The 23718-nt window shown below is 38.8% G+C and overlaps 1 protein-coding gene across 28 annotated transcripts in view; it reads left to right on the top strand.

Moving 5' to 3' along the window:
* Window positions 1-23718, top strand: part of SCEL (sciellin) — a 297545-nt gene that overhangs the window by 132253 nt on the left and 141574 nt on the right. Inside the window, exon 1 of one of the 28 annotated variants that reach the window (XM_077855317.1) lies at window positions 2436-2623. The exons of the other annotated variants lie outside the window; for them this stretch is intronic. The gene's annotated coding sequence lies outside the window, so the exon portion shown is untranslated. Of the gene's footprint in view, window positions 1-2435; window positions 2624-23718 lie in introns of those variants that run through there. 28 annotated transcript variants of the gene reach the window in all.

Genomic DNA, 23718 nt, shown 5'->3' with positions numbered 1-23718 from the left:
AGATCATTCTGAATGGGCCATGGAAAACACAAATGCTATTCTATTTGGTGGGGAGTGATATAATCAAACATAATTTTTAAATTATCATTCTGGGATATAATAGAAATTCTAAGAATGAATTGGAGTTGTGCAAAATTGCAAGAAAATAAAAAGCATTTCAGGTGAGAGATGATGGAGGAAAGACCAAAGTGGAGGAATGGAGATAAAGAGATGGAGTAAGAATTTAATTTGGAGAGAAGACTGGCAGGGTTTAGTAATGGATTGGCCACAGCAGCTGAAGGAGAGGCTTGTTTTTTTCTGGGTGAATGGAGGTGTCACTTGCCAAGATGAAGACTGAAGAAGTGGGTATTTGTTTTTGGGCTGGAGTGAGGAGAGAGCAAGTGTTCTTCTGTTTTAGGCACATTAAGTGTGTGATGTCCAATTGGACATGTTAAGTAGACATTTGGATACAAAGATCTGAAATGAGATATAAATTTGGAGGCTATTAATTTGGTAGTTTTAACATAGTGGAATTAAAGCATAAGAATGCGTGAGAATACTTAATAAAGATAGAGAAGAAGGTCAGATGCTGACCTTCAGCCTTGTTAGAAAATTTAAACATTTAAAAATTAGATAGAAGAGTTAAATCAACAATGGGGAGTGAGAAGGAGTGGCCACACTGGTAGGAGAGGAACCCAGTGAGTGTGCTATCAAAAAATCCATGAGAGACTCCTAACTCTGGGAAACGAACTAGGGGTGGTGGAAGGGGAGGTGGGTGGGAGGTGGAGGTGACTGGGTGATGGGCACTGACGTGGGCATTTGACGGGATGAGCACTGGGTGTTATTCTATATGTTGGCAAATTGAACACCAATAAAAAATAAATTTATAAAAATTTAAAATAAAAAAAATTAAAAATCCATGAGAAAGGGTTTTAAGAAATAGGTGCTCACTAATGTGAATGCTGCAAAGAGATAGGAGAGAAGAGGTCTGAATGGCTCCTTGTTTTTGACAACGAAGGGGTAACTTTTGGCCATAGCAAGAGCAGTTTCTGTAGCTGGATTGTGGTAGGTCAATCAGTGATGGAGTGGGGTGGGTTTTTTGTTTGTTTGGTTGATTGTTTTTTCCAGAAGCTTAGTTGTGAGGGGGAACAGAGAAACAGAGATAAACAGAGATAGAATCAGGGACAAAGAGATTATTCAAAAGATAGGAGCTATGAGTGCATGTCTGAATGCTGATGGGAAATAATGAGGGGAGAGAAGATGCTGAAGATGCCTAGCAAAGAAGGGACCCAAGGGGTTGAGGCCACTGCTTACTCTTATCAGGATATCATGGTATTTTTTTATTAAAAATTTTTTTTAGGGTACTGTGGTATTACATACATGAACCCACTTTAATCCTTACAACACCACTGGGAATAAGTATCACAGTTATAACACCTCATTCCATTCCAATGGCTAAGAATTCCAGTGAGAATCGCTCCAGGCTTACTCACATCTACTCAGAATATCCTTGAAGTTCAAAGGAAAATTCAGATGTTTCTATCCTGCTCCCCTTGATTGCCTTCCAGTCCCTGCCAAGTTTGCTCTCAGCAGGGGCTCACCGAGACCTTCCTCCTTTGATCCCTTTTGTCTCATCCTCATTTCCACATCATCCTCTAACCTCTTTCTCAGTCCTAACTTTGCATTGCTGTACTAATTTTTACTTATGTTAGTAAGTTCTCTTTACGTTGTATCTCCTATTCTTGGGAAGCATCCAAAATGAACTGGAGCAATGCGATGGGGACCTGAATGTTTAATTTAGATTGGGAGGTCAGGAATGTTCTGAATACTATGCTAAAAGATCCCTCACCACTGAGGGTGAGGATGGAAACAAAAAAAAACCCACCTTGACTTCCTGGGGAGAATGATAAAAATCAAAAGAGTGAAGGGAAGAGAATATGATCTACCGACCTATTCCCATTTCACAGACGAAGATGCAGAGGGCAGTTACCTAGTCTGCTCAAGGCCCTTTGATTCAAAACCGGTAACATTATGATTCCAGCCAATATCTCCATATTTCCTGAATGGAAGCACCAATTCTAAGCCTGCAGTATTTCCCAGGAAGCCTCGAACAGACAGATTTACCTGGTGCTACAAGTGAGGCTATCACCAAAATAAGCATCTTTGGATGAGATGATTTATGTGCAAAAACACTGTGAATCTTTTGGAAACAGTGGGCAATGTCAAATCAAGATTTTCACTGCCACACCATGTTATCATTGTGAAATGTCATTTTTTAGACAGGTCTTAACATTCTGTCAAAGGCCACTTAGTCTTTCCCTTCTCTTCTAGGAAGGAATGTGCCTAAATTTTCCCAGAAAGATGGGTGTTCCCTTCAGAGAAATAGATTGCTCAACCTTGCTCAGTAGCAGCCAACTACAGAGAATCACAACAATTAAGGCAGGATTTTTTTTTTTTATCCTACCAAAAGTATCACATAGAAATCTAAGACTCTGCATGGTGGTCTGTGCTTCACCATTGCAGAAAAGGATCCAGAAATTGCTAGTGCTTGATTGGTTTGATAGTCCTTCCAAGATTCCCACCAGATACCTGGGATGTGCCATGAGGTATAACTATGGAGCATAGCTTGCTAAAGTATGCGGAGGTATGTGCTTCTTCTGGTTAGTCTTTTATCTTGAATACAGTTTAAAGGGCTAAACAGGAAATTATATATATAAGGCAAGAAATAGCCTACTTATTTTAAAAGAGAGCAAAGGGAATGGAATGATGATTACATGGTTGAAAATTAAGATTTATGAGGAAAGATTAAAGAAGATGGAGAAGGATGAATAGAAGGCTGAAGGTATCAAATCTAATCTGCTTGTTATTTACTCCCTATCTCTAGGCCAGACCCCAGGGTCCCCTGAAAATCTTCTGGAGTACTTCAAGGAATCTCTCCAAGCTCTGCTACCTATGTCCATTCTGTACCTCCTTCTTCTGGTGTCCATCTTCCTTTCTCTCCCTTTTCTTCATGTCTCGTTTATTTCTCTCCACCAAAGCCTTTAGTTAATTGTCTTATTACATTGTGTTGTTTTCTGGCTCTCTGCCCTTAACTAAAGATGACCCTTTGTATTGGTTTCTGGCACATAGTTTTGCTTACTAAATGTTTATTGAATTGAATATTCACAATATCTTTGTCATGGCTACCTTATGTTAGTCTGGTGCTTTGTGAATGAGTGAGAGAGAGAGAGAAAACAGCAGGTTTCTATATTTACACCAATTCCCAGTAGCTTGATTTTCCCATTCCAGCTCCTATCCATGAATATCTTTAGAATAACATTATTTTTCTCAGACTGATGTATTAGTTGGATCAGGCCAACAGCTGTGACACACAATGTGAAAATTTTAAAGTTTGAAATTTGGATTGGAAATCCAAAATGAAAGTTTATCACTTATTTTAGCCTGGCTGGCTGGCTGGCTTTACTAGGTGACTGTCCTCCAAACAGCAATGTAGACTTTAGATCCTTTTCTTAATCCTTAGACTTCTCAGTCAATGGGTACAAGGGGAAAAAAGAGAGAACTGTGTATGTGAGGCCTGGAAGTAGTAAATGACTATTCATAAACTGTTCATTCTATTCATATTCCATTGACCAACACCCAGTCACAAAGCTACATCCAATTGGAAAAGTGGCTATGACATGTCATCCAGCAGTGTACTTGGAAAGAAAGGAAAAATCGTTTGGTGAACAGCTAACTCATTGTTGGCACAGATGCCATGTTTCTATTAATCTAATGACTCTAATTAAAATGTTAAGATAAAGTGTGGCAGCCATAAAGAGTATATACAAAGTCTTCAAAGACTCTTACTATTGGTAAACAACCATTACATTTTGACATTCAGAGTTAAGGAAACGAAGTCAAATATACGAAATTACACTGAAGGTTAAAATATACATGGGTAATATACCAAAACCCTGCCAAAATATTGAATGTTTCTCATGACAAAACAATTAGGAATATTATAGTATCCATTGAAGACAACTCAATCACACTTTTTGCCATTTTTGAGGATATGCTTTTCCTTCATTTTTAATGTTTTCAAAAAAAGAAAAGACTCTTTGTTTGATCTGCTTACATGTGTCATCATGAAAGAATTAATGAACAAATGAAAGAGTGAGAAAGAAAGGAGGGAGGGACAGGAGAGGGCAAATCCTACTTAGTACATAAATACACCCGCACTTATTTTTTATGACCATTTTAGTGCTGTTTTGTTAAGCAATGGAGTCCGTTTAATTTTGAGATTTTCCGCCCAACTATGAAAAAGTAAACAGGCAACATTTCATTTCACTGTTTTTTTTGGCATCAGGCTTAATTATTATTATTATTTTTTTTGGTTATACTAGCTTGCCCCTTGGTCTATCAGCATTAGCTCCTTGTACAAGAGTACCATGGGCTTCTGATGGAGCACATATTAAAAATAATGAAAGAAAAAAATAAAAATAATGAAAGAATAGCAATTTCACAAACACCAAAACCTGGAGGAGGTTTGGGAAGAAGAGCCGAACCTGGAGAGACTAAGCAGAAACATAGCTACAAACCAGATTAAAGATCAAAGAACCCAACTTCTTCCTAAAACATGCAACTTTATAAAATACCATCATGGGAGCTATATGACTCATTCAGATGGCATTATTGAGTATGAGATGGAAGGGATGGGAAGGGCTCGGAGCAGAACAACAAGTGGCCTACACCAGCAGTCTGGCAGATTTGATTCTGAAATTGTTTTCCATATTTAGGAAACTGGAGTATAATACCTTTCCATATAATCATTCTTCCATTCCTTCCTCTTGTACAGAGCACCTCCAATATGAGAGATGCTATGTAAGACATGACCGAGTCAATACATCCTTTTGAGGAATATCAATTAACATTGTCCAGCAGTTCAAGAACCTCAAAGTTGACTATCTTTTACAAAGGAGGCTGAACAGCTCCTGAGTCTGGAAGGCATGGCTTGAGGCAGCACTGACACCTGGGAGCAAAGTGGAGAGCCATTCATGGAATCTCTGGGCCTTGCCTCTGGGTGGAAGATTAATTTGCCTTGCAAAGAACATGCCCAGGAAGATGTGTTGGGTGAGGCCCATCTCTTGCTTACTTTCTACCTTGCAATCTCATTCATCTGGTCAATATTTATTGAGTTACAAATGTGCAAGACAATCAGAGCAATTGAGTGGTGTGTGAGACAAAACCCTTCCTTTTTAGGAATGTACAGTAACTATAATATAAGATGGACAGGGCCATCTGAAAGATACAATTAGGAACTGCAGGGGTGCATATCTCTCCTGGTGAGACCATGGAAGTTTCAGAGAGGAATCTACATATTTGAAATGTACTTAAAAATCTCAAACTTACAGACACTTTAGGATCTGGCCTTTTACCTTTGTTTATGACTAATTTATTTTTCAGTCTGTCCTGTGAGTTACATAGTTATAGTCTGGGTTCTTAGCCTGCAGTAAAACCAGATATACAAAAACACTTTGGTACTCAGAACCACTGCAGCATTTGAAGGCCTCTTAAGGAATCTAAGTAATCACTAATTCAAATTTCCCTGTCTCTTACAGTAAATAGAATGACTCCAGTGAACCCAAAGGACCAAATATTTAAGGCATGCCTGATTCTACTGCCCCTGTATGAATCTGCTTTATGAAAGTGAAAGGAAAGGCAAACCCAGGATCACATAAATGTTTAGAGAGGAGATTTGGATAAAATGTGGTCAGAAGACTCAGTATAAGATGTCTTGTTAGGTTAAATGATTTGATTTTCTGTGCATTCATTTGAAAAATAAGTATTTACAAAAATGTAAGTAAATATGTTCAATAAATCAATTGCAGCTATATTTCAGACAAAGGGTTGGAGATCTAAGTATCTGGGATCTAAGCATCACACTTGCTCCCTTTCACTGTCAACAGTTAGATTCGTTTCTCACTCTGAAGGAACAAAGATGTAGTTATTTCCCACTGTGTCAGTTCAAACTACTTAATGCCTTTTCCTCCAAGGGGCGAGGGTACTGTTCACGGAAGTCCCAATAAAGGCTGGCCAAGCTCTGCTTCAGGACATGAAAATGTGTGGGCCCTGACTTCTGTCTTTATTCATTTCACTTAGGCCTAGAAGTTTCTTTAGTTCCCTTTGACATTTGCAGACTAGATCTATAGCCACATTTCTACGGTTAATTTAGCAGTAGCTGATTTGGAAAGCTTCTTGAATATGACATCACAGTATACAGATTTTTCTAATTTAAAATGGCAAGAGAAGAATTATAGACTAGAAATAATGGAAAATAATAGATGCTAAGGACCTTTAATTACTTTTTTAGCCTTGAGGTCTGAGAATCTTCATAATGCATAGGATTGATTTCTCTTCATGCCTTCCTCACTCCCATCCCAATTCTCTTTTTGGAAAGATTTTTAAAGAATAAGAGCTGAGTGCTTCCATGTCTGTCACCATTTTATCTGCATTTTCACAAGCATTTTAGCAATCATGTGAGTCATCTCTTCCTCACCTCCCACAAATAGCGTGGGTTAAATGGAGCCATGGGAATTTTTTTAAAAAAGTAATAATTCCAACTTTGGAATCTAAAAAGACATCACTTAGATGAAAAGCGCGTACACACATACAGTGAATGACCTACCACTGCAGCTGCCTGCGAATATTCCATAAGGCGGATGCCAGTGATTTGTATTTTGGGTAGTTATCCTTGATCTTTGGCTGTTTTGGAGGCAGTGTTTAAAATCACAGTGTGTTGGGGAACTGATCTCATTACGTCATCTGTGCTGAATCACTGTCCTACAACTCTTGTCCCCAAGGCATGGGGCAGATGTCATGTTGTCATTGCGTTGTCCTGGAAATGTGTGCCAATAAAAATCCTGGCAGGCCTGTGGGACATTTTTACTGCTTTTTCCCATTGTTACATTAATGTGATCAAGAACGTACTTTGTTCTCTATCTGTCTTGGTCTCTCTGTTGTCTGTTTCTGTCTTTCTCTCTGTAATAATCTCTTTCTCTCTAAATAATCAAATATTTTTAAAAATCCTTTCATTTGAAGCTACTGACTTGCCTCACTTACATCCCCAGTGTTTTGACTGTCCTCTAGTGGCTGTTTGGAATCATATTATTTTCAAAAAAAAGAGTTTATCTTTTTGTTTCCTTACCATGTCTCAAATAAGAACCTATGTGCTGGGAGTTGTCCTTTAAGAATGTGATGCTTTCATGTTTGAAAAGAACAAGAAAATAATGATGAATTTTAATCTCTATTTTGCTTCATCTTTGCTGCAGTTTGAAAACCCCAAATCTCTGAAATGTTAAGTAAATTAACCCATGTCTGTGCAGCCTCCATCAACGAATGCAATAGTTTAAGAATACTTATTTTTTGAAGAACAAACTGCTTTTGTCTGCACCATTCAATTTGGGGGAAAACTACTTCTGGAATCCTATCCAAGCTCTTCATACTCTGAATCATTTCTACTGCCACTCTAATTATTGTCCAGGACGCTTATTTGTAATCACCAGCTTTCAATAATTTAAATAGGTAGTTGTTCAGCCAACTATTTTTATTCAAAATGTGACAAAAGCTAAAATTACATGTTGAATTTTATCCAGATGCTGTCGTCTTTTAGGACATGCCAAACGATGCAGAGGGATTGTTCATTTTCTTATAACATGTCAGAAGCACATCTTTACTTCATGAATCTAACTAGCAATCTAAAATACAGTCTGCAATTTATGTATCAGTTCAGTTGGTTACCAGAACCAGCAGGCAGAGCATTTTAAGATTTAAATCAGTGTGCTGAATCATCAAACATCACCACACCCAAGCTATGTTATTCTTCAGATTGTAGAGATGAACTTTCCACTATCTAACTGAATTTCAGCAAAGATCATTTTAGTGGTTACATTTATCTCCAATACTGGTGGCCACTTTGAAGAAACTTGTCAATATGACTATCACTTCTTAATATTTCTATAAAAGCCCTTAACAGCTTTTATCTAAATTTTCTTTTGTACTTTTGTATACAAAATGGACCAACTTTTTAATCTCAAAAAGAACTGAATTAGGCAGAATCCAGATTCCTTAAGAAAAAAATTCTTTTTTTTAAAGATAGATTTATTTGTTTGTTTATTTATTTATTTATTTATTTATGATAGACACACAGAGAGAGAGAGAGAGAAGCAGAGGGAGAAGTAGGCTCCATGCCGGGAGCCCGATGTGGGACTCGATTCCGGGACTCCAGGATCATGCCCTGGGCCAAAGGCAGGCGCCAAACTGCTGAGCCACCCAGGGATCCCCATCTTTTGTTTCATACTTTTTTTGTTGTTGTTCAACAATTACTGCCTTCCGGTATAGCAAAGGAGTTCACTCTGAACCAGAGTTGCAAAATTGCAAAATTGAGAAGCTAGGTTAAAGGTTTTTCTGTTTTGTGAAATTTGCTAGATTTTGCAAGTCCCTGTTTTTGCCCTGAAAAAGTTTCAGGGAAAGCTTGTTGCTATCCTTTGTCTGAATCCTTGTTCAAAAAAATGTCTATAGAGTAGTTAATTGCTATTAATGAATGCAAATACAAACAGTTCCTCAAAGCAGCTCAGTGGTCCTTTTGTCAGTTCCCAGTAGGCCATCTCTCCAGTTTCTCTTTGTGGGTTTTCCAAGTTTTCATCACTTTCTTCAAATCCACCCCACAACTCCCTGCAGTCACTATCACCAGATTACCTTGGCTCTTACCTCACAGAGGAAGTAGACTCTATTTACAAGAACTCCTTCAAGTTCCTTTCACTCTATAAACACACCTACATTTGCAATCTCAAGAGCGGTGTTGGGGTAGGGAGCAAGGAGACTCTTCTGGTTTTCCAAGACCAGTCCCTCCACCTCACTCCCCTTTCTTTCAGAGCCCTTATTCGACCCTTCTCTCTTCTCTTGCATACATCTTCAGTCTCCCACCAGTCACTGACTCAATTTGTTCAGCATATAAGCCTCCCAGAGTATTGATTTAGGGTCCATCAGAGTCCAAGTGACAGCTCCCAGCTCACTCCTGAATACAGAGGCCACAGGTGGCTCCTTTGACAGAAGCTGCCATGTTTTCACAGTTATGTGGCCACCCTGGCTTCAAGGGATTGTATTATGGATAGGGGCTGTAGCCAAAGGCAGCAGATGTAAGGGCCCTAGCCAAAGGCAGCTCAGATGTGAGAGCCAAAACTACATGGTGTCTGAATCCTGGTTGGATTCCTGTTTGCAAGCATAGAAAATGATTCTGGCTAATTTAACCTCAACAGAATATTTGCTGGAAGGATGTCTGTGGTTTGGATATCTATAGGGACCTAGAAGACCTGGCTTAGAAAAGAGGCAGAAACCAGGATACTCTGAAGAGGTCTGCAGTGGGGAGCACAGCAAAAGTTATGCAAGAGGAGCACCATGTTCAGCCTGCTGCCCCACTGCTGCTCCTTTGATGGGGGTGGTCTTCAGCTGTCCCTGTACTTGTCTGACTAGCCTAGGCCGAGTCATATCCTTGCTCCACAGCCAGGCTAGGCAGGGAGAGAGAGTACTGGCTTACTGGTTACTGTGTAAGATGTAGGTTCCATGCCCGTATCTACATAGTAGAAGATTCCCCCAGAAAGGATAGTGGAGTGTTAGGAGTTGGATGCTAGATAGTCTGAACCAACAAGCAATGATTATGGTGCTCTAACACAGTGAAAGTCTCTTGAGAACATGGATATGAGATAGAAGAGAGGAAAAGTAGGAAGCAATAGAAATAGAGAAGCAATAGCAGAGAGAAGCAAAGATGAGATAGACTTGGAGCAGATGGAACAGACAGAAGTTGTGTCATGAAAATGGTTGTGTCACAAGAATAGAAGGAAGGATGAGACAAATGGTGACCACAAGTGCTGGGTTGTTTGGGATACCTGAGCTGGCTCAATTCTGGAAGAGTAGATAGTATTACCTAGTTCATAGCCTTTAGAGTCAGAAAATGATGGGGGTCCCCTGAGATTCATACCCCAGCTTAACACTCACCCACTGGGTGACCTTGAACATATTTTTTAACCCTATGTCCTCACTTTCTTTCTTTTTTTTTTTTAAAGATTTTATTTATTTTTTCATGAGAGACAACAGGGAGAGAGAGAGAGAGAGAGTCAGAGACATAGGCAGAGGGAAAAGCAGGATCCCTCCGGGGGGTCTGATGGGAGACTCAATCCTAGGACCCTAGGACCCTGGGATCACACCACCAAAGGCAAATGCTCAATCACTGAGACACCCAGGAGTCCCATATGTTAGCTGTTATTATTACTATTATTATTTCATATCTCCTATGACTTTACTATGCTATTCTATTTCTTCATAGAAAATTCCAACTCCCCTTTAAGATCCAGCTCAGGTGTTACCTTCTCTGGAAATATACCAATGAATAGTCCCCCTGTTCTGGGTAGAACTAATAATTCAGATCAACACTTATTGACTGACTACAGTATGCATGGTGCAGTATTTTTCTAGGTGCTAGAGATAACAAAGATGCCAAAGCATGGTTTGGTTCCTCAGTTAGCCTATGGTCTGACGGGAAAAACAGGGACATTAACACATAATTTTAATGCCTTCTAGTAAATGCCATGATAGAGCTATGACGGAATAGCACCTTGCTTTCCATTTTCTTCCATTGAAATCATGCCTCTCTTGCCGCAACGATGCCATAACACTTTTTGAGCTCAAGAATATCTCTTTTTTATCTCTTTATCCCTCCAATACATTAGGCACTCAGTATCTTTGTTAGATAAAGTATGATTCCATTATATCTTCACTGAAAAACTTACTAATTTTCAGAGATGTCATTCCCAATATTTGTTACTATCTAAATAAAGTTTTCTTTTGAAATTCTACAAGTTACTTCTTTACCAAAAATTAAGGTTCAGTCACTGCTCAATGTTATCACCTTTGATGTGATTGAAATTTGAAAGGAGAGAGAAATGTCGGGGAATACCAGGTTGAAGCCTGAGGGGGTCCCACACAGATAAGACAAAGGAAGGCTAAGGCATGAAAATAGGGTAGGGGAGAAGGTAGAGACAGAGATGGGGCTGGAGTGACACATGAGGGGTGGCTGGAGTCCTAGGAGGAGGGAGGGAGTGAGTGGAGAACATTTGGAGGCATCTACCATGTGTGAGGGGGCAGAGAGGTCAGTGGGACTGGAGCAGAGCAAGAGAGAGAGCAGAAGCCAGAGAGGTGATAGGGATGAGGGAGAAAGATTCCAATTATTCATTTGCTTGGTGGTTACATGAAGCATTGGCATGCATAACAAATGCTCAGGGAAGGTTGAATGAATTATTTAATTGTAATAAGGAGAGACGTATAGTAGTGTCAGAATAGTGATCTCTGGGTGTCAGGTGGGAGAGTAATTGTCATCATTCCAGCTCCAGAGGAGCCAGGGTGAGTAGGACAGGGAGAAGATGAGAACCCAAGAAGTAGAGCTTAATCCAGATTGTGGCATCTCTCTCCCATTTGAGCATCATGTAATATAACCCAGTACCCAAAATGCATGTGGCTCACCCAGTCATCCATGAGATCATTCACCCACAATTTTTAAATGTCATTTTCTCTGTTTTTGACTTGTTAGGTAAATTTTGTCAATGATTTCCTCCATTTCTGGGTCTGTTATGATTTGTGTTGATTAATGGCTAAACACTGTTTGAAAATATCATGAAGCATTATGGAAATTCTGAGCAACTAGATTATTTTTTGCTTTCATGACTCAGAATTGGCAACTTTACAGTTTGCGTTTTATCTCCTTTGGATGTTTACCTTAATCAATCAAGTTGAATGGAAATTAAACCTACTTTAGGTGAGAGTGGGGCATGGGCAAGTAGACTTTGGCCAAGTAGAGCTGACAATCTTTTAGGGCTGGGAAGAATCTTGTCCAATTTCTTCATTCTGCAAGTTGGAAACTGAACTTAGTAAGGCCAAATGACTTTCCAAGACCATCCTCGGGGAACAGAAAGAGGAGCCCATATTTCCTCCCCTTAGTTGAATCGTTAAGAAATCATTAATATTTGATAGAGATAGTAGAGAAACTTTATTTTCTAAGCACTGGATAAGTGGAGGTAGAATTTTAAAAAATTTATATCAGTTTTTATTGACCTATTCTTCATGGATAACCTCCATTCTAAAGGTCTAGGGTCTATTTTGAGGATCTGTGAGGAATTTGAGGAAGATAGTGAAATGGTCAGATTTATACTTTAGAAGTTAGTCTAGCAAGAGTACTCCTCAGTATTGCAAAGAAATTTTAAAAGCTATATGTGTTTTGAAAATTTCTCACCACACCTTTATTAACTCAAATGAGTTTTATTGGTGTGATTCCTTTTTTTTTTTTTGACTTGTATAAGAATTATATTACCTTTTTGTTCCTATCATATTATTTCTAGATACCACCATGTGTTTCCCTTTGAATTGACTTGGTTCAGTTGAAAATTTTACTTTAGTTGCTTATAATAGTGATTATTTAATACCCTTTATGCTCAGTGGACCCTTAGAGCCAGGTATAATGCAGAATAAGACATCTGTGACTGGGCATGTTGGTGGCTCAGTGGTTAAACATCTGCCTTTGGCTCGAGTTCTGATCCTGGGGTCCTGGGATTAAGTCTTGCATCAGGCTTCCCGAGAGGAGCCTGCTTCTCCCTTTGCCTATATCTGTGCCTTTCTCTCTGTGTCTCTCATGAATAAATAAATAAAATTTAAAAAGATACCATGACTGTGCAGTGATCAGTGGGAGCCCTCTAGGAACCTACTTCAAAATCAATGTGATGTACCCTGTACTCGTGTATTCTTTGATTCATTGCTATAGGATGCAGCATTACTATCTTTCACTGTGACTTGTAAGATCTGAGATATGAGTTCATTTATTGTGTGTATGTGGGTACCTGCATATGTATGTGTTTGTGTGTGTGGGTAATGCTGCAGGGAAATAAAAATGGTATAAAACGTGGTCACTAATCTCAAGTTATCTCCTAATTTTGTCACTTTAGCCCTTGCCGGTTTTTACAAAGCATGGATAGTGGACTTTTATCAGTTTTGTTTTTGTCCATCCAAGCATCAGAACCCAAATTCTGTGTTTGGGAAATATTCTCCCTTATGATGCCTTGCCAGAACTCACTGTCAGAGTGCTGACAATAGTGACTCCACCTTTGACCACCCACCTTGCTCATGTTCACTCAATGACTTCTCTTGGGGCTGCATGTTCTTCCCTTGGAGATTAATATATGTATGTTAGAAATGCTTGCCAAGGCTGGGGTGGAGGGAGGCTTGCCTTGGCCTCCCATGGATCTGTTAGAGATAACATAGTCTTTCCCTTTCCTGATGCACAGGTGGTGCCACAAGATCTAATTAAAGGTTGGCTATCAATCAGCTGCATGCAAACCCCTGGATCTTACTGCAGCCCACTCTCCGTTGTCAATCCCATCCCCTTGCACTATAAAATCTGAAGACTAAAGTCTGGACTTTGTTGAGAAAAGCTATGCAGCAGCTGGATCATTGCCTGTCTGATCCCTGATCAGTAAGTTACTCTGAATAAAACTCTGTGTAAATTCTATGGAGTCGCCTACTTTGTTTTCTGGTCTCAAAGTGCCTTATCAGTTTGTGTGATACTTTACTGTCCTTCCCTTACCTTCTAATACTTACCTTTCTAGGCTCTTCGCAGTTAGGGCATGTATCTAGGCTCTGCTAATCAGATCCCTCTGCTCTCTAGACTGAATCAGTAACTGATTAGTCTCACCAAAAAGCAAGGACCATCTAGAATATATTTGGACAACATATGGGGTTGGTGACAGCATGCACAACCACATTTGGTTCCTGAGGGGAGCAGTGGCAGCAGCTCCCTAGGCAGCATCCAGGGTCTAGTCACTGAGGCTGTTTGAACATGCTGTGGTGTCTGTGCCTGGCAGGAGCTTCCCGATGTCTTGACAAGTAAAGTGATTTGTTTTTGGAAATTGTTTCTGGCTGTAAAATTCCTAAGTTTGCTTCTTTAGCCCTTCCAGAGAGTATCTGAGCTATCTAGCATCTTTTAAATAATTTCCATTTCTACTTTAATTAGCTAGGGTTGGTTTCTTTTATGAGAGTCCAAAAGCCCTGTTATTTAAAGTTGTACCAAGAGAGACTGCAGCCCATAGACCTTTAGAAAAGTTGGAGGGAACCTAGAATCTGTTACTTGTCCTTGAAGAAGGTGAGAGAAAGTGGAAATTAGTTGATATTAAGAAAATGATGTTAAGAAAGTTGATATTAAGGGAATATAAGGGAAGGGAGAAGAAATGTGTGGGAAATATCAGAAAGGGAGACAGAACATAAAGACTCCTAACTCTGGAAAACGAACTAGGGGTGGTGGAAGGGGAGGAGGGTGGGGGGTGGGGGTGAATGGGTGATGGGCACTGAGGGGGGCACTTGACGGGATGAGCACTGGGTGTCATTCTGTATGTTGGGAAATTGAACACCAATAAAAATAAATTTATTATAAAAAAAAGAAAGTTGATATTAAGAAAATGGACCTGAGAAGCCACTGAAATTAGTGAAAAAGCCAGCTAATCAAAATATCATCTGTTGTCCCTTTGAGTAACAGTCCCATTGAAGGAAGTTTGTGAGACAAGGTAATTGCTCCAAGAGAGCAGTTTGGGGTGTGAGGAATTGAAGGACTAGGAGGTATAGCAGTGGATGGTTTAATAGATGAAAATGACACTCAAAGTCTTTAGCTCTCAGCTCAAGGCACCAACTAAAGACCAGCCACTTCCTAAAATAGAAATGTCTAATCCTTTTCAGCCACAGGGCTGAGATGATTGGAGCCTACACTCAAAGATTTATGCTCCAGGTTGTTTACATCAGTTTATAACTTTCCCTAGTCTCTTATGCAGAAATTTCAATTTTAACTAATAAGGTGCTAAGTAGAGGTCTTAACATGGGGTGGAGATGTATGAGAAGCATGAGGTTGCTCAGTGTTCAAACCATCAAACGCCACTGCACTGTGCCCCAAATCCCCGCTCACAGTGTAAGCATGCCTCAGGGCCTATTACAAAGTCAACCCAATGGAATTGCATGACTTTATTAATTTATATTTCCAAAACCCTGGGTATACATAGGGGAATGAGTTCTGAGGATTGTGGCCAACGATGGAAGAATGTGATTTACATCAAGAAGAATATGTCAACATATGTATATGTAACTATATGTAATTCTATACTCAGCTGGGGAGGATTTTAGTTCCTTTTCGTAGTCTGCTGATGAATTTGGACTCAACAGTGGCCTAGACATTTCTTGTATAACACAAAGGAAGAAAGTAAAAGATTTAGAGATGTTGGGAAATGAGAGTGACTTTTTTGTGATTGGTCCATTCTCTTAACTACTGACTGTGGTATAAGGTCTCCCTGAACCATGCATTGAGAAATTCATTGGGGAGGAGAATCCTAGCCATTTGGGAAATGTCTACAGAGTCTCTCCCCTTTGTAGACCTAGAATTCAGTGAGAGGAGACACAGTGGAAGTGAATTCTGATTTCACTGGGGTATTAGAATCCCAGAGTGGCAGAAGCCACATATCAGGATGTTAACATTAGCGACAGTTAGGGTTTGGTTAGGTGGTGGAGAAGAAAAGACTAGTCAGTAGGTTATCACAATGGTCTGAACCCCAGAGATCTTTAGTATTTGCTGATCAATCATGAGTACTCTAGAAAGAAACTATATGTGCAGCCCACCAAGAAAACATTTGATTTGTAAAACAACACTGACATCAGCCAAAACCCCCAAATTCTAGGTGTGTCAATGAAAGGCCCAATTTGAACCTACTTTAAAAAGTCTTGGCCTTTTGTCCTGTTATCCAATATCTGAATTTAAATTTTAGATGTGAAAAGAATACTTAGGTACTCTTGAAAAAGAATTCTGGGGGATCCCTGGGTAGCTCAGTGGTTTAGCGCCTGACATTGGCTCAGGGAATGATCCTGGAGTCCCGGGATCGAATCCCACATCAGGCTCCCTGCATGGAGCCTGCTTCTCCCTCTGCCTGTGTCTCTGCCTCTCTCTCTCTTTCTCTCTGTCTCTTATGAATAAATAAATAAATAAATAACATCTTAAAAAAAAAAAGAATTCTGTGATGATATCACAAGTGTGCATTTCTTCTAGCCTCCTGCCAAGGGATCTTCAGCTTTAGGGATGGCTCTGTATTGATAGAAGGAAATGCTTGGCTCTTTGAGATATAACACAACAGTTGTTCTGAGCTAACACTGGTTCCTTGGGATCCAGAACCCTATTGTGAGCAGTCAGAGTGAGAGCTTATGGTGGTTAAGTAATAAGTGAGGTTTTGAACTGAATCTATCTGAAAGAAATCAGAGCCCATGTCTGTTACTTTCCTCAGTTCCTGGTTTTATGATTGGAATAAAAACTCTCAGCAACCACAAAATCCTTTTGTTGACTTCCTGCCACATGGAGTAAGGGTTATTATGATAAGAATTGCCTAGTGGGAGCCTCTAGGCTTCCTAGGTGGTTTTTAAAATGCCATGCATTTATTCACTTAAACAATTTTTTAAAGATTTATTTACTTATTTGAAAGGAGCATACACCCTACTGGGGGGAGGGGCAGAGGGAGAGACTCTCAAGCAGACTGCCTGCTAAGCATGGGAGTCTGAAATGGGGGTCTATCTCACAACCCATAAGATAATGACATGAGCTGAAACCAAGAGTTGGTCACTTAACCAGACTGAGTGACCCAGGTACCCCTATTCAAACAATTTTTATAGATTGCCTACTACATGTCAAAGTCTATGCACTGGTAATTGTTAGTAAACAAAGCAAAACAAATAGCAATGTCTGCCTTAATGGGGTAAAAATCTTAGAGGAAGAAGACAAATTAATAAGTGAAGTATGTGGTATGTCAGGTAGTGATTAATGCCATAGAAAAGGGATAGAGTGAAGTGGAGGGATTGCTTCATTTCTCACAGAGCAAAATTGGGATTACAAGGGGATGGCGGCTGACGTGGAGGTTCTAGACTTCTTGTAGTGACCAATATAAACATAGTTTGAAGGAATAATGAAATTACACATAACACCAAATGGATAAAATAATAAACAAAAAAACAATTTCAGGTGGTAGAAGGAATCAAAAAGTCACCATCGAGGACTTAAAAGGTGCAGGGGTGTTGACCCCCTATCTGATCTCCATTAATTTGCCTGTGTGGCAAATGCAGGAGGCAGATGGGTGTTGGAGGAAGAAATGGTTGTGTTTTGATGTTAGAATCTAAGCTAAGCATGCAAAAGAGAATTCAGCTCATTGAGGGTCATCAGTAGATACCACATTATATCTTTGAGTCCTCATTCTGACACTGAACCTTAGCACTGATAATTTTGGCATTAATTTTAAAGTGTTCAGCAGCTTAGCTAGTCTCCACAGAGTGGTGCTAGAGAGTCAAATACTACACAAAAGTTTGAATATTATCTGCCCTAAGCTTGATTGATCGTTGTATTGTTTGTTTCATAAATGGCCTCCCTTTCCACTCAGTTTTATCATTATCAATCAGTGAAATAGTCTGCTGGATGTTGGTGTCTAAACTCAAATTAAAATCTGTTCAGGAGAGTTTCATGGAAGCTTAGTATAACAAAAGAAGAATGATTTATGCAAAGGTTTATCTTTCAGCACATTTGTTTTCAGAACCCACCCAGTTTGATTATATAAAGTGAATTAGCTTTTGTCCTTGTGAGCAACTTTGGATTTGCTGCCAAGTATTAAAGTGCAAAGGGAAGATCTCTGATTGAATGTAGCACTTTGTTAACAACAGTAAGAAAAATGGTGTCAGTTCACTGTTCTTCAAAATATGGTTTGGTTGATCTGGCTTATCTACATTAATTTTGTAAAATTTTTATTCTAGAAATGTTTTCTTCTGTCACAAAATACACATAATTATTTGCAGAAAATCTGGAAAGTTCAGAAAAGCGGAAAGGAAATGTATTAACTTGCTGAGTTATCTGCCAATTCAGTTATACTATGTAAACAATGTACGTACTAATGCTCATCTATAATTTTATAAATTTTCATTTACCCATATAGCTCTTCAGACCATTTTCTTTCATACTTGGAAAAGATTAGGAAACATCAGAAGAGTATGTATATTCTGACAAGAAACAAAATATATCCTTTATTCTGTAGTTTTTCTGAACTAAGAGGCCCAAAAAAGTTTTTTTTAATTTTTATTTTAATTTTTTAATTTAGATTCAATTTGCCAACATATAGTATAACACCTGTGCTCATCCCATCAAGTGCCCTTCTTAATACTCATCACCCAGTCACCCCATCCTCCCACTCACCTCCCCTTCTGCAACCCTTTGTCTCCCAGAGTTAGGTGTCTTTCATGGTTGGTCTTCTCTAATTTTTTCCCACTCAGTTTCCCTCTTTTCTTTATAGTCCCTTTCACTACTTCTTTTATTCCACATATGAGTGAAATCATATGATGATTGTCTTTCTTTGATTAACTTATTTCACTCAGCATAATATCCTCCAGCTCCATCCATGTCTAAGCAGGTGGTAGGTATTCCTCTTTTCTGATGGCTGAGTAATAGTCCAATATATGTATATACCACATCTTCTTTATCCATTCATCTGTGAATGGACATCATGGCTCCTTCCAAAGTTTGGCTCTTGTGGACATTGCTGCTATAACATTGGGGGTGCAGGTGTCCCATTGTTTCATTCTATCTGTATCTTTGGGGTAAATACCCAGTAGTGCAATTGCTGGGTTGTAGGGTAGCTCTATTTTTCACTTCTTGAGGAACCTCCACACTGTTTTCCAGAGTCACTGTACCAGTTTGCATTCTTACCAACAGTGCAAGAGGGTTCCCCTTCCTCCCCTTTCTCCCCTTTCCTTGCCAACATTTGTTGTTTCCTGTCTTGTTAATTTTCGCCATTCTCCTTGGTGTGAGGTGGTATCTCATTGTAGTTTTGATTTGTATTTCCCTGATGTCAAGTGATATGGAGCATTTTTTTTATGTGCTTGTTGGCATTGTGTAGGTCTTCTTTTGAGGAATGTCTGTCCAATCTGCCCATTTCATGCCCATTGTTCATTTCTTGGGTGTTGAGTTTGATAAGTTCTTTTTAGATCTTGGATACTAGCCCTTTATCTGATATATCATTTACGAATATTTTCTCCCATTCTGTAGGTTGTCTTTTAGTTTTGTTGATTGTTTCCTTTGCTGTGCAGAAGCTTTTTGTCTTGAAGAAGTCACAATACTTCATTTTTTCTTTTGTTTCCCTTGCCTTCATAGACGTGTCTTGCAAGAAGTTGCTGTGGCCAACTTCACCAAAAAAAGGTTTTTAGCTGTACTTTGTAAGGCAGTTGCTCTAGAGACTATATTTATGAATTAATCGCTTCACATTTTTTGTCTTTTTCTATTGCTAGTACTTTTAGTTTATATCTTTTAGCATCGTGGTTCCTTGGATTCAGCCCGAGAGGCTTTTCCAGGTTAGATAGGACCAGAATGTTATTTGTGCAGACACAGCATTGCCAGCACTCTATTTTAGGGCAAAATCAATATGCTTAAATAACTGAAAATTTATATTTTATTTTTATTTTATTTTTTAAACATCAACAAAGATTCAGTAGGTTTTAACAAGGTGATTTATTTTATTTTATTTTTTAAGGATTTTATTTATTTACTTATGAGAGACACAGAGAGAGAGGCAGAGATACAGGCAGAGGGAGAAGCAAGCTCCCTGCAAGGAGCCCGATGTGGAACTCAATTCCGGGTCCTGGGATCATGCCCTGATCCCTGATCCCTGGGATCATGCTCATCCGCTGAGCCACCCAGGTGTCCCTGAAAATTTATATTTTAATTGATCTGTTTGCAATCACAGAAACCTCATGACACAACATGAATAGATGATAGTCTGGTGGGAGTTCAGAAAGCAGGGAGACATGAGCAAATAATTTTTTGGCTTTATAAGACATGAATATAAACAATTAAAAAAAACTTGTATAGGACTTTTAATTTTATATATATGATCTCATTTCCAGTTGAAAGACAGCAGTAACATTAGCTTATTTAGTCTATATGTATTATTGGTGGCTGGTATGTACCAACACATAGGACTGCAAGAAAGGCCCAGCATGGCCTGAAGACAACTCGCAAGGAGGTGCTTGATTTCAGGATGCTTGATTATTTGATTAAACATCATAAAATGATAATTCAGTGATGGTTTTATGATCATAAAATGTGTTTGTCTTAAATGCTTTAACTAAGGTGGCAGCCAAAAATATACCAGATTGTTATAAGACCAGAGAAATTAATTACCTTGGCTTGGGCTCTTGTATAATTGTTCAACACCTGACTTCATTTAGATTTTCTGCTTTATCTTTTTCTTTCCTCTGCATTCCAAAAGCATATGCTCATGTGCCATGCACATATGCACACACATACACACAGATTTTACTATCCAACCCTGCAATGCCTTTTTTTCCTCTCCATTGAGGCAAAATGTTCTCTATCAATCTTGGTTCAAGCTGTGTCTTCAACAAACATATCCCTGCTCATGCCTTATTTCTTCAGGAAATCCTTAATGATTTATTACCAACAGTTTTAAGTTTATTCAGCTTTCTTTAACTCCAATTTGCATCATACTCTCATTGTCCTCATGAAATTATAAATATTTCTTTTGCATGTATATATTTCTACCTTCTCTTCCACATCAGATCATAAATCTTTAAGAGAGCCCATCTTTACCTCAGACAAGAAGTACACAGTGATATCACATTTAGTGTCTTCAAATACTGTGTTTGCAAAGTACCAAAAAGAATCATATTATTTTACTTAGAGATCTGTCGATTACAAGGAGCAGATCCACTGAGCTGTCCTGTGTGAGGACATAATCAGGGATTCCATGTGAATCTGAGAAGAGGAGCTAAAGTGTATGGCTGGGAGCTGGATGCCTCTTGTGTATTGTGCGCTGTCTCTGTCTGTTGCTGAGTCTCTCTTGTGATTTTCTGTTTCTCCTACTGTGTTGTTGTTTATTGTCTTTTCTGTGTCTGTACACTAAGCTGCCTTTGTGTGAAATCAAATTTGGCAGCAAAGCTACATGGTCTGGATTTCAATCTTGCTCTCCCACTTAGAGCCTGTGACAAGTTTCTTAATTCCTCTGTGCCTCAATATTTTCATCAGTAAAAGGGTGGTGGTGGGAGTTGTTAATACTAGTAATTACTTTGTAGGGTAAATACATTAAGAAAGTGAAACACATAGTAAGTACCATATCGATGGTGACTCTTGTTATTTATAATTTTATTTTCATTTCCTCATACTTCAGTTGACTGTGCACTATCATAGTTGTCATGATACTTTCTACAAGAGCTCTGAACTTCCTATTAATTCAGTTTGACACTCTCAAGAAAGGAATCTCTTTGGCTCAGTTCATCTGTTTAAACTGGGCCAAGTTGGTATTGGCTCCTGGCAATGGATTGGCTGCATTTTAAAGCAGGGCTTTGCTTTGGTCTAATCTTATGTGCAGGGGTTGAAGTGAATTCCTTGTTACACAGTATGGCTGCTGTCTCTCACTACATATGGTCAGCCAATTTCCCAGTTTTCAATGGAAGAGCGGGTAAGCAACAAAAACTATTAAATGTGTACTGGCCAAAGATACAAGTGAATATGTTTTTGAAAATATGGATTGGGTTTTTAGTGAATTTTATAAATTGTTTCATAATTTTCATTGATTTTATAACCTCAAAGATAGAATTCATAGACTTTTTACTATTGCTAAAATGGGCCCTTTAAATTTGGTAAAGACATGACAGTGTTATGTAAGGAGCACAAAGTTTGGAGTGGTGATCTGGATGAGTTCTGGTTTCTGCCCTTACCCCTGGTTAATCCTGTGCAATGTACGGTATCTCTCTGAATATCACTTTCTTCATCTGCAATCCAGAACAAAAAAATACATTGTACAGAATGTAAAATATCAGTTATTGTTATGTCCCTGGATAGTGCCTTACTGAAAAACTCAGCATCAGAACTCAGAAATAAAGAGTACAGCATGATCACAAATAGATAAAAAGTCTTCTTAATGTCTATATTTGCCAGATTCAAAAGGCCAGCAGCATAGAGAAAAAAATCAATAGTAAAGTAAAGATAACGCTGAAGCATAAGTGATATTGAAGAACAGCAGCTCAGTACTAAGCTGGAAATCATAAAATTCCAACAGTTTCCTTAGATCAAGGACTTGAGCCTCATAAAACAGAAAAGAGAACCTTTTGGAAAATTTGAATATATTGTGCTCAAGTATATCAGGGGTCACTCTTACTAACCTTGTACAAAAAATTGCAAAATTAATTTACTTTTTAATGTTCATATTGTTAGTATCTCAAGCAGAGTTACACATAGGATTCTGATGGACAACCAACTTATACCAACTGGTTGAGTGTGATTTGGAGATACACAGGCCCCCTTCCCAAAGTACTCTTCCAATAGATTGCTGATTCTCCTTAAGAAGACACATTTTATTTATGTACTTACATATTTATTAAAAGGATTTATTTATTTATTTGAGAGAGAGAGAGCATGTGTGCGTGAGCCAGGGGAACAGCAGGTGGGGGAGTTGGACACTTTACTGACTGAGCCACCCAGGCAGCCCAAGAAGACATTTTAGCTAGACTAAGGAGCTGTGTTTTGTGAAAGATGTGATTATCTGATAAATAATGCCAACCATATTTATTTCACAAATATTCCCAAGGGAATAGAATGTAGAATGTGTTTGTAGAACAGACTCACTTTGAGCCAGACTGCCTATGTTTGGATTCTAACTCCATGATTTACTAGCTTAATGACTCACACTCTCATCTTTAAAATGGGATAATAAGGGTACCTCACAGTCACATACTTCATAGGGTTGAATGAGCTATATTTAAAGACTGTGTAAGTATCAGCTCCTATTATGTTAATGAGATGAGAGGGAAAGTCTGGAAAGTAGAATCATGCCTTAATGAGAGGAGTGTGTAGGTGTGTGTGTAGGGGGCAGCCGAGGAACATTATAAAGAATGTTAGGGCTAAAAACACTTGAGAGTGGAGCAACTGAGTGGCTCAGTCAGTTAAGCCCCTGACTCTTGTTTTCAGCTCAGGCCATGATCTCAGGGTTGTGAGACTGGGCCCCACATCAGGCTTCATGCTGAGTATGGAGTTTGCTTGAGATTCTCTTCCTCTCCTTCTCCCCCTCCCCACCCCCATGCTTGCTCTCTCTCTTTCTCAAATGAATAAATTTTTAAAAATAAATAATAAAAAAATTTAAAAAACAGTTGATAGTGCTAGAAAATATTATGAAGAACCCACCCAGAAGGACAGTGGGTGTCAATTATTAACTTCCTTTTTTTTCACAGCTCTGCAGAGAATCATCCATCTAGCCACTGATAAAAACACCTTTACTACTTTGGCTGCCAGAGAAAGATTAGTATAAACCTTCTCTCTCATCTTATAGTCTACTAGCTGTTTTGTTCAATAGTGGGAAAGTTTTCTGGTTCACTAGTTATTTTTTTCCCTTCAGTTCCTTTTATTTTTAACAAAGCTTTTTGTACTAAGCAATAGGCATATACAGGTTATTCAAGGTAAATCTTATATTTATGTAAGAAAATTTGGTAACTGTGAAAATTTCTTAAGAAATAGTGATGGAAGTAACCATGTTTATTCTGGGAATGTTAATATCACTGCTCTATTGGATGTTGCATGAAGTGGAATGTTAAATAATT

Source organism: Canis aureus, chromosome 17 (assembly GCF_053574225.1).
Source record: "Canis aureus isolate CA01 chromosome 17, VMU_Caureus_v.1.0, whole genome shotgun sequence".
Lineage (NCBI taxonomy): Eukaryota > Metazoa > Chordata > Mammalia > Carnivora > Canidae > Canis > Canis aureus.
The sequence above is the reverse complement of the archived record's forward strand: the minus strand, read 5'-3'. Positions and strand labels throughout refer to the sequence as shown.